Source organism: Lepeophtheirus salmonis, chromosome 5 (genome assembly GCF_016086655.4).
Source record: "Lepeophtheirus salmonis chromosome 5, UVic_Lsal_1.4, whole genome shotgun sequence".
Taxonomy (NCBI): Eukaryota; Metazoa; Arthropoda; class Copepoda; order Siphonostomatoida; family Caligidae; genus Lepeophtheirus; species Lepeophtheirus salmonis.
The window spans coordinates 15,674,985-15,687,977 of NC_052135.2; the positions used below are offsets into that span (position 1 = coordinate 15,674,985).

The 12,993-nt window shown below is 30.9% G+C and overlaps 1 protein-coding gene across 1 annotated transcript in view; it reads left to right on the forward strand.

The window, feature by feature from the left end:
• Positions 1-12,993, forward strand: part of LOC121117885 (myosin light chain kinase family member 4) — a 37,453-nt gene that overhangs the window by 10,996 nt on the left and 13,464 nt on the right. The window lies entirely within an intron of this gene.

Consider the following 12,993-nt stretch of genomic DNA (forward strand, 5'->3'; position numbering starts at 1 on the left):
GGACAAACAGAAGTACTGTTGGGCTTAATGAAGTCCGAGGACAAGTTGCTCCACTGTTCCGTGATCACTGCCTTCAGGGCATCGACATTCAGGGAGAAGTCTTGTTCGTCTAGCTTTCCAAGACACACCAAACAGTTAAATTCAGGGGGTTTAAGTCGAGTAAGGAAGAAGGCCAGAATTCTACAGACCAGAAGGCCGCCATGTTATCCCTGAATAAATGATACACCATCATGAAAGTGTGTGTCGGGTTGCCGTCTTGGATAATTTTCTAGTTGTGTCTGTGGAACGTGTGTTCTTCAACCCAATATGTAGTACCCAAGGACCTTGTTGGTGACGTCCAATTTTATCGTTGGCTTTTAAGAAGTAGAGCTACATCATGCTGCCGTTGGACGCCACGATACCGAGGACAATGACCCGAGCTGGATATTGGTCGTGAATATTCCCTCGACATAAACTATTGATTCAGCAAGGAAACAATAATTTCTCCTCTCAGAACAGCGTCCTCTTTGAAGATCTTCTTGTCAAAGATCAACATGTCCGCGAAGGAGATCGTACACCAGCTGCCGTTTTGCTTGTTGCTCGAACATGTTTGATAGTATAAAAAGAAACAAACATTAAATTGTAGCTTTTTGTCAGTTCTTTTAAACGCCGACAAGAACTAAATTGTCAGACTTTCATAAATGAGGCAAGATGGGCTCTTCGACTTATTTGTATATATTTCTAACCCTTTCCAGCCTCTAGAATATTAATAATTTCTCACAGTTAGTCATATATTTTTCTTAAATATATTTAATTTTGAAACCTGTTCACACAACCTTACATTGCTTATTTATTAAATATTCTATAAGAAAGTTAAAAGTTAAACTGAAAAAATAAATCAAAATGGAACTATTTTTTTACAGTAAATCTTTTGAAGTAGTGATACAAGTTTTACTGGAATTTGTATGATTAGACACTTTTTGCAGGAGCCGTATTCAAGATAACTTCATAAATAATCGCAACTGACACTTGTACAGTGTCAGGGAGTGCTCACTTGAATCTTAGGTGTCAAGATTTTTTAACAAAACAATTCGATGAATATTTGCGTTCAAATGACCTACAACTGACTAAAATCGGTTCTTTCCCAAAGTCAAAGTATAGCCAATTTGATTAGCCCCAGCACAACAGCAGGACTAGAAAAACTGGACTTTGAAATTATTAAGAAACTCCAGGAACAAGCGCTACCTCACGTACGAGAGAGATGAGATTCTGCCGGTCAACCACATTAAGTTCCCAGCCTCAGCGATGACGCTGGGAATCGTGGCATCAGACGGGAAGAGGATGCCCCAGTATTGGTTCCCAAAAGGCCTGAAAATTGGGACCAAGGAGTGCCAGTACGTCTTCAAGGAAGTGGTTTTGCCATGGGTTAAGTCAAACTACCCTGACGGAAACTATGGGTTCCGGCAGGACTCTGCTCCCGTATTATAAGTCTCCTCTTTTTTTACATTCACGGCCATATGATGAGCTTCGGCCACATGTTTGAAATTATTGAACTGGTCCAGTTAATATGTTCGAGTTAAGGTAGAGTAATATAAACTTTCCTATTCGATAGGAGCCTTCTAAAAGCGCCCCTCAGCCCTCCACCTGTGTCATTTTCACAAAATATGTCTCCCAAGCGTTTGTCTTTTCTTTATCAGCCCATTGAATCATATTTAAAAAAGAAAATATAAATATATATATAAACATTAATTTCTTTGCAAGAACTATAGGAACAGAAAGCGAAAATATCATTTGTAGCTTTCAACGTTCATCGTTCAAAAACATCAATTTGTTCGGCGTTCCGTTCACAAGTCAGGTTATTTCATTTCAAAATTTGCCCCTGAATAAAAAATTCACTCCAAAAGTGTGATTTCTATAAATGGCTTTAAAGACCAAACCAATTAAGATTAAAAATTTAAAGGATAATTTTCGTGTTCTATGGCTTATTAACAATAGTAAATGTAAGTTTTAGTCGGCAGGCGTTCCAAAAGCGGAATTTGGTGCATAGTGTCAGCGTTAGCAGGCTGGTGAGAATAAACAATAATGTGAATAACTGATACTGGAAGGGCCAGGAGGAATCTTTCTATGGGTTTTAATAAGACACGTTTTTTTACTTCAAGAGTCATGCAACTACTTCAGACTTTTTTTAAGTGAATTCATTTGAAAAGTTATTTTGGAACATTCCTTTTTTTTTTCTTGCTATTTTTGTTTATTTTAAAGTGTGCGTAAAATACTTGTTTAAAATATTAAGAAGATCAGAAAAAGAAAGGCATTATTAATTAAATATATTAAAGAAGCTGTGTGTATTTAATAGGTTATTTTTTAAGAGGCTATGGTTTTTTCTCTAATTTAAAATTTGTCACATTTATTACCCTGCTTTTCAACTTTTGAATCCAAAAACAAAACAAAATCAAACCACCATTAATAAGTTTGTAGTCCATATGGATAATCTTTATATTTTTCTAACAAATGTATTCGACCAGATGCTTTGAAAAAAGACTTATATGAAATATCTTTTTTTTATACACTCTGTTACAGATGATCGTTAAGTTCAAGAAATGAGAAAAAGTGTTAGAAAATAAAAGCAATACTTAATCATCCATTACTTTTTGGGGGTTTTGTGAGCTCCAGTTTTTATTTATAAAAAGTGTAAATTTTGTTATTCACACAGTGATTGTGCTCCTCCTTTAAGGGAAATTCCTGATTTATCATCATTATTCTATAAATAGTTTTTTATAAGAGTTGTATCAAATATTCTAGGAGTTATTATCGATTGGACTCAGTATTGTGTTTCTCTTTGTTCCATTACACTTCTGGAACAAGCTTATGTCATAGATTACTCTTTGTGATGCATTATTTAGGGCAAGAATTTTAAACTCATAGGTGTTTAGATGATCTTAAAATTGCATTGGTCTGGCTTAGAATAAAATCCCTGTGAAAATTGTCAGATAAAGTACAAGTGGTTAACTTCTCCAAAAATTTCAAAATATGGTCATCATAGTGATTTACTGAACTTGTACAAAAAATGTAATAAAAACGCGTATATTAAATCTTAAAACTTGCTCTTTAGTTTGGAAAAATCAATTAAGTGCAACTTTTTGAGTTATCGCGGTGTTACCTTACTCATACAAAAATCTAAAGTGTATTTTGTTGTCAGCTGTCGATGTTTCTAAAAATTAGAGTTAATTAAAATATTTATGTAATTTACATAATGCATAATGAGCATAATGCAAAGAATAGACAACTAACATCGACTTAATTTTAGGAAAAACAATTGTATGTGGTTTTCTCATAATTACCTCACATACACTAAATAATATATTAATGTAACTTTAAATTAGCAACGAGCGTGTGTAGGTAGAACACAGACAGTGAGCGCTCTAAAGACTAAAGTTCTCAAGATAACATTCCATTATATTAAAAAAACCTGCAAACAGTGATTATTATTATTATGGTTTCATTCTTGAAGAGAGAACCTCTAAGTATTCAGCAGTTACGTATGAGTGTGCCCATGAAAAATCCATGAATTTTTTCTTCTATATTGTTAAAGCAAAGTTTGTCTTTTGCCCAAGATCTAACTACTCCTGGCAACGTCACTAGTTACTTAATGAAATAAAAACTTATATAATATTGGGATCATCCTTCGTGACTCTTTTACAAATTGTCTGTTTAAAGCCATATTGGAATTTTTATTTATTGTATAAATAGTTCATCAAATGATGAACAAAAGTCAATTTATAAAACTTATTAATCAACCACAATATAGTTTTACACTTACTGAGTATATATTGAAAAAGTATAAACGAATTAAGCACAACACAAAACTTTATATCATACCTTATAGCAGGGAACTTTTTTTTTCTTTTTTCTCGTAGCGTGTCACTTTGAAATGATAAATATTTTGAAGGATGTAAGCTTTAATAGTTTAGACAATCTAGGGTTGCATCATCAATTAATATGGCATATTGATTGATAATTATATAGTTATATTCAATAAAAGGAATTCACATGTCGAAATTTATTTGGTGATAAGTTCATAAATTCTTTTGCTATTATTGTTATTATTACACAGGGCAAATTAACACCATCAGTTACACATAAAAATATAATTAATAAAAAACTAAATATGAAAGAAGAGAAAATTATCTTGATTAATATTTATTAATAATTAATTTGATTTAATGTTAGGTTATAAAGTATTGTGATAAAATAGAGACTGAGATTAACCGATTCCTCTTGTCATTATTGATGCAGTTTAGTGAAGAAAATCAATCAATCTATGCATAACTGAGGACTTATGAGCGATGAGACGGCAACAACGAGATATATACGGAGAGGTTAAGTTGCTAGCCTCAGCTTCATTTCTAACACAAGCGAGACACACTAATTTTAGTTTAATTTAATAAAATAATCGATATCCTACAATTTATTACATTCTTGGGTTAATTTTTCCACAGCATGACAACAATTTCCTATTGATTTTGTACCAGTGTGTTAGACAAAAATATTTACCAATTTGACACTAGTGGTAGGCGTGTCATAGTTTTTTCATTACTCCCTTATGCAAACAAACTAAGAAAAAAGGGAATTTTATTTGAAGAAAAGATGCTAAATTCAATTTTTGACATTTAAGTGACAATATAAATGTATATTTAAAATAGTTTTCTATATGAAATAATAAAAATATTAAAGTAGGAGGTATACGTATTGTACAGGGTTAGTTGCAATAATATATACTCATGTGAAAATGATATTTTATGAATGAAAATGATTTTTTTGGATTGATTATAGTAACAGAAATGGTTTGAAATTCTAAAAATAGTCCATAGTTACAACGCTTTCCTAAGCCTAGCAAGCATTTCATTCTCATAGATCATGCTATATGCAAATATATAACAATGTAATATAAATTATTAGCTAGCATGATTGCACAGTGTTTTTGTGGCCATATATCACCTTTACACGAGAGTTGTTTGAAAAGTCCGTGTAAAGTCCGAGAGATGGCACTACTAGTACGTATCGAGGCTATGTTTAGTGAGTAACATCTCTGTGAGGAACCCACACCAAATTTCAGTCAGATTGGTCTATTTCTTTCTGTTTGGCATATATTTAAAGTTAATACAACACTAGTGTTTTTATTTGAAGCTCAAAAATTAATTAAAATTTTGTATAAATGTGAACGAGTAATGATTTCTTGCTCGAATTTTAAGATCACTGCAAAAAAAATAAATCCCATTATCATATACCTACAAAATGAAGTCTTGTTATATTACCCTAATTAATCGTTCTAGAATTAATTATCAATACAATTGTATAGGAGTTAAACTACATTCAAACCAACAAATTGAAGACATATTTAGAAATGCCATTATGTTCTTGTTTAGGTATTTAAAAATAGACAAAAATTAATTAAGTACGACATATTTTTCATACATCAGCTATTATCTAGTACATTTATTTCGTTTTATATGTAACTAATTCATTTACAGTTCTATTGTGGTTTTTATTGCAAAGATTTTCCCTACCAATTTATCAACCATTTTCTTTGTACATAATGGTATCATTTAATGACATGCTATAATGAAGGAATATAAATATACTGCTACAAGCCTATAAATTCTACAAAGAGCTCATTTAAGTAAGGTATATATTAAGACATTTATAAATTTTTGTTTTCTAAGTCTTCATATATAGACGGGGGGGAGGTGGAATATGTCAACACAAAGTAATCAATCAAATCACTTGTTCTCTGATTGATTTCGTGGGTATCTATTTTGATATTTTTTTTTTCAGATGTCTTTGAATAAGTTGATGAGTGAAATATAAAAAAAAATATTGTTAGTAACAAAGAACGAAAAAAAATTAACAATCGAAACCAAAATCTTTCTTATAAGTATACCAAACCTCATAAATAAGGACTATGTTACAAATATAAACAATAAAAATCATAATTGAGTGCAGTAATTTTTTGACGATTTAAATTTCAACAAACAAAAGTTATTTGAGTAAAATCATCAACATTGGTTCATAATATAGTTTAATTGTTCAATATATTATTTTTCTCATTTCATGTAGGAGATCTACAGCATTATTACTTGCATTTTTTACTGTACTTACTGTCGGATAGGCCTTTAAAAAAAATTGCAATCAAATTAGTCTGATCCTGATAAATTTTGTAAGTTGTAAGACCGATCCTTATCCGTCTTTTATGATAACTACAATAGATAAAATGATGTCGTTATTGACTATGTCATTTATTCTGTGGAAATTTTATCATAAACTATTTTAAAGAGACGAGATAACTAAAAGGGGAATAAAAAAACCTTATTAGGAATGCTTAAAACCAATACAACACTAAGGGTTCATCTAATATGTAATTACTAGCTTTGAGACTTTGTCCAAAACAAAATTTTTCTTTGGTTAGATCAAAAGTGATTTTTCTAAACCGCTTTGTTCCGATATTTTAATCCAACCCATAGACATACCGGAAGGGACGTAAGGGACTTCACGTGACCTCACATGACATCCCTGGCATCGGTCTTACTTTCAAAAGAAAAAAAAGTAGGGGAAAGAGAAGAAAGAAAACAAGAAAAAAACCGAGGGAAATAAAAATAGAGAGAGAGATAATTCATTACCGGATGATTAAAAACTTGTTTCTTAATCACCCTATATATGTATTGTCGGGATTCAATTGTAGTTGGGCTTCAAATATGCTGCGACGTCACTAATGTAAGTACGTCTATGGTACAAACTATGATCTCAAACTGAAGACCGAAATTTAATCGTTTTTCAAGTAGTGTACCAATTTTTTGGTCTCAATATATACCCCCATTTTTTTTCGTTATAAATCTATTGACCATTTTGCTTTCTTATCCTGATTTATGAGTTTTACAAATATGAATCATACAACGCATTTAATATTATAAGACGTTGTTGTTCCTATGTTCACTATTTCAAACAAACATGACATCATCCATAATTTGATCTAGAATTTTAAATGAGACCTTTTTGTAAGACAGATCAAGACCAAATTTTTCTTTGAGACCGATCTAGACCGAACTTCTTTAAAGAATCGAATTAGTTCGTTACTCCCAAGATCATAGTAGTATCGGACCAAAAACTAACACTAGTTCATAACAGGGATAATTCAGTTCTTTGCTTCGTTGAAAATAACCATTTTATCAGATCTAAACCTAATCAAAGTTTCTTTTTTCTTCAAAGCCTTATTTGGACAATACATTGTCAATAAGAGAGAAATTTATGATTGCTCAAAATCATTTCTTTATCTACACAAGTTGAGGAAAATGATATTTTTAAAAAACTCTCGCAATTTAGTTAAACAGCCTCAAAGGACTGTTTCATTGACAGTTCTTTTAAATTAGCTTAAAATTGACTTCTTTGGGTCTGGAGTTATAACTTAAATTATGAAATATACATATCATGAGATCCATTGAAACTACTGATATAATATATTTCAATGATTTTTTGCAAGTATAGGAATTAGTCATAAAGTGTTTTACTCCATTTTTCTGTTGGGATGAGCAGAAAAGGACTCCTTGCAGAGTTCATATAAATTTTATAATATTTAATTTTCAAACTCATTTTTGAAAGATTTTTTATTTATCATTTTGTTATAAATCAATAATTTATAAGAATAATCATTCGTTCAACAAATTTCAAAGAATTTTCCCTAATCTAATTTTTCCCCCATTTGTTTCTTACCAAATAAAGAATTGGTGTGCTCGCACACTAAAATACCTCTAACTTTTTTATCTGACAAAAACGAATTAACAATGCAAACGTTGTAGACATGTGCATCAAGATAATTAAAAAAATTGAGAATTGAATTTGGAATTATAGAATATAGATTTATTTTTAATCCAAGTAGTAAGAATATAAAAATGAATAAAACTCATGAAATATTCAATTGAATTATCAAAAGTTTTCCTGAAGGGAAAATAATATTTATATATGTACATTGAAGTATTCTTAGGTACATTAATTATGGAGGAGCTTCAGGTTAATATTGAAATAGGTAATAAATAATATAATTGAGCTTTAGAAATGCCTAAATAGCTATAAGATATAATTTATAATCCTCTTCCTGTACACTTCATTTGACTTTGACTAAGATTAAAATTTAAAAAAAAAATAATGACATTAATATTGTCTACAACACCAAAAAATTCTTGTAAGTCACTGGGATGTCAAGAACTGCATGGCATGCAATAAAGGTGATCGTTGGAATAAGTAAGTTAAAGTTATTATTGTAGACTAAACCCATAAATAATGTGTTACTGCTGGCCAAGAATCGGCGCTCTGAAGATCCTAGGACAAAGTCAATGGAGAGGGAACCCAAGACAATTGGGTCAAGGAGGGGTGCCTAGACAGATGCTAAAAGATCACCAACTTTTTCAAGAGAAAGTTTGATCCAAAGCTTGAAAATAAATTCACTATTGTATTTGTCTTCAACCCACACAATGACTGCTTTATCATCCTTAGAAGCCAGAAGATATCCCTGCTTTTATCAAATACAAGTTAAGGATCAATAAACTGATGAAGTTATGGTGGTTTTTGACGTTATTTCCAACAATATCAAGTTTTTAATCAGTTTCTTCTATTCTTACATGATGCACAACTCGGTCAATTTTTTTTTTCATATTAAACAAAAATATAAACAATACAGTACAAACTGTTTCACATAGTACACCTAAAATTTTATCAAAATTTATTTGAATAGTATAGCCTACTGTTGTAGTAAAGATAAATACGTACAAAAAAATTAACAATCCCATTAATTATTAGTGTAGCCATATATTTTGACAATACCCATATCACGTTCTTACATTTGTTTTATCTCACTACCCTTTTTCAAAAGAAACAGGGGGGAAGGGGCCCAAAATCATTTTCTAGTATGCCCATTTTTCCTAATTATTGATCATTAAATGTTGCAATTTTTTATAGTTTAGCTGATTAGAAATGAAAAAAAAGGATAAGAGGAAAAACATCCAAAAAAGAAAAGTTATTGCTGACGACAAAATATATACTAAATTTGTATTTCTTCGATCTTAAAACTTATTTAATCAAAAAAATTCTTTTTTAGATCAAATAAAATACAATATCTCACAATCATGTATCTTACTCACAACAAATATCAAATTATAGGTACATATATCTGGTCTATTTTTTTTAAAGTGTTTTTTAGCAAGAATGCTAATGAAAATTCTTTAAAAATTTACCCATAGTGACGACAAAGGGTTTCCTCCAATAGGCTGTTTGTCATAGAAAGGCATTACTATATTTGAATCTCCTGTCCGCAGCACTGAACATCAGCCATGGCAAAGGGTAGAAACAGAGAGTTAGTAATACCTTGAGATACGAATGCTACAACAAATGATTTTTTATAAAGATAAATTTAAAACTTAATTCAATTTATACCGTAAGTGAACAGAGAAAAACTGGCCTTTCACCGAGTGTGAGTGCACCCTTGGTATATACGGTGTTAGAAAAGTCCCTGTCAACCATAACAAGCGGTTCGTCCTTAGGTGAGCCCAATTTTGATAGTAGTGTAACATTAACTATGTTGAATGATACCCTGGTACCAAATAAAGAAACGGAACGCGGAACAGGAGGCGGAGGAGCACGAGGGCGTTCAAACACCCTTGGGGGTCGCCCATCACGCAAAACACCAAGTGAGCTGGATGAGCAGATAAGAAGAAAAAAATACAAAAAATTAATCGAAATAAATAAATCAAATAATTGAAAGAGAAAGATTAAGAAAGATTTTTAGTTTCCAAATCTGTTTTTAATTATTTTTTACCTATACCTATAAAATATGATATCCCTTATAACATTTTTTTTTAAATATTAGTATTACCCTCCCACGTGTACCAAATTCCCGCAAAAGATCAATAATTTAAATAATAAAGCAAATCTATAAAAAACAGAGTTTTCTCAAGTTATTTAAAAAAACATTAAGATTCCAAAGTTATTAAAAGGATGGGATAACATACCCCTATATCAACGTAAATATAAAATTTGTCCGGTTTAAAAGTCCATTGATTCAATATATCTTGGGATTGTTTTGTTTAGACCTGCAGGAGAAGGAGTCCTTTTTGTTCTATAAGCGTAAATAATCGTGAGTGTTTTTGCAACTATTGCTTCGACTTTAAAATCATTTTCTCCACTCAATTTAATAAGTAATGAGGCAGTCTGGCGCCTTTAAAGTTATGTTAAATTTATAGGCAATTATATTCTCCACCATCAACTCGATCATAGAAGTAAATTAAGTGGAAATAAGATTCTACCGCTTCTTTACAGAAAAAAAAACATTAACATTCCGTTTTATTTTACTTGCTGGTAAACATTGAGAATGTCGCCAGCCTGTACCGAAACCACTTCTGTAACCATGTTGTAAAGGGGTTTGAGTGTATTATTCTGGTATTGATTGCTTCTTTTTCCTTGTTAAGTTTCTTCCAGCGTTTTGCCACCAACAAGCTTTCTTATGATTTTATTTTTGTTTCGATCATGATTTTTTCCCCCTTCCCACTGATCAAATTCCAATGGAAATGGGGATTGGCTGGGCTTGTTGTAAGAAATCAGCAGCGCGAGTCATGGAAGTGACCCTTGCGTGAAGAATCGAGTTTGCAATATTTCCTGAAAAAAATTCAACTCGCCTGTTGAAGTTGGGGCATGTTCTTTATAGTATTGATTAACAGTTCTAAGGCGTAGGTTAAAGTCGAGTGGTTCATTAGGACCTAAGGCAATGAGAGTACCAACGACTGAGCTTTCCTAAGCAACTGTCATTCTATACCAGTAATTACACAAGGTCTTTATCATTTTAGAAACTTCATTCGGTCCAGGAAATATTATGTCTGAGAATTTGTATCTATTTGATTTTTTGAACACGTATTTGATTATTTTTGCCCAAAAGTCAAAATTTCATAAGTTTTTTTAGCCAACTAAGGGTTACATTTTTGCAAAATACTTCTGTGTCGACTGAAATCAGTCCCCAGCCATTGAGTTAGGTAATAAGGCCGTTGTTGGAGATAAACTGTCATTTGTATCTCCAGACAAGGTATTTCTTGGAACAGTCTATTATCTTGTATGTATGTATTGTTTTTTTTTATGTTTTTTTGGAAAGATTTATTACACATAAACAGAGCAGTATAAAATGAATGGGCTTCTTGCGCAATTCGTTCTGGATCTGTGGTTATTTTTCCTGAAGTAAAACGAATGCCTTTAATTTTTATATTTATTTGTTTAAAGCTCTCCAGTTGTTTAATTTGAATTTTTCCTTTAATGTTGTACTCTACATCGAGGCAATTGAAGGAAGATACTTCTAACTTGACACCTTCCTTAGAAAATGAGATAGGATCGAAACAATAAAGTGATCCATTCAAAATAGGATCACTTAAAAAATACAAAATGGAGAGAAAAACTGAGAAACTTAGATTTTGCATTCAAAGATAAATTCCTTTTTTGGCTTGACTTCATTTAAAAAAAAATGAGTTTTCCCCTGTGTTAGTAATCAAAAACCTTTGTATTCATCTTGAATATTCATTTATGAATGTTTGTTTAAGAAAGGAGTTATTTATGGAACTAAGTGTTCTTCGCATCTCTGCATTTGAAGTCCTGATGTTATAAATCTTAATTAAAAAGGACAATAAGATTGATAAATAGTTAGAAAATGATGACTGGAATGACATACGTCAGACTGTGCAACAGTCAAGTTTCAATATTATCGTCTTTTTTCTTTTCTATTTTTTTGCTTCAAAATATTTGTTTTGTTAAAATAAAAGTTTTTCACAATTTGAAGAACAATGGCAAGAAAAACAGATTTTTCAAAGAAAAATATACTTCATACCATTTAAGAAAAAATAATTCAAAACATTTCAGCATAAAAATGTATGGATATGGATTTGGCTAGGGTGTTGAAAGTAATTTGAAACACAAAGTCTTTCTTTCCAACCCCTTGTTTTAACGGGGTTTTTGTTTCAACAAGGAGCTCAACTTTATAGAAATTTGCTCTCTTATGTGTTCATTTTGAGTTGTATTAAAAGCTAATTTACTAAAGAATAGGATTTTATTAGGCAATAAAGATCTTTTACCCATTTGGGATTATGACTTGTAAAAAAATATTAATCCAATAATAGCGTTAAGCTATATATTCCTGAATAACTAAAAGCACATTCGATCTTATAATTGGGTTTAATCATATAACATTTGAGGAATTATGCTACCATCTCTTTGTTTAGGTATACATACATACAACATTTTTTACTGAAAATATTTATGATGAAAGTAAGGAAAAAGCATGTCTCTGGGATACGCAAACGTTATTTAATTGTCTATAATAATCTTTTCTGTAATATAATTATTTGCCTTTATCCAGCATTATCTTCAAATGAATTCAGTTATAATGAAGTGAAAACTTCTCAGTGTATAGTCTTAATCTCTTTATTGGTGTCTAGCTTCTTGTATCTCTTAGAATGGGCCTCCCGAACTTGGTCAACTTTTTTTTGGGAAAATGGAAAAACTTAATAAAGATCTTTTAAAATGCTGACATCGCACAATGTTTATGGACCACACTTTTCTAACCCATAACAATAATAATGGTCAGTTATACGTTAGATGCACAAGAATTGAAAATACAAAGGGTTTATATTTATAACTTAACGTAAAACGGAAGTACTAAAAATATTATTTGAAAATAGATCCTTTATTATTTTTCTTTGCAATTTGAAATAAATTTTTCAAGTTATTTATTAAAATTTTTAAATCCATGCTTAAATTTAATCTTCGACATAATTATTTATAAATTGGCTGTAATACCAGGTTGAGTTATTGATGCATCAACAAACAGAAAAACTTTGATTTAAATATAAAGATAATTTCCCAAGAATCAGTTTTACTCTTCCTTTTTCATGAGCACACTCACGGGTAATTACTCAATACTTTTGTGTTCTCTCCTCA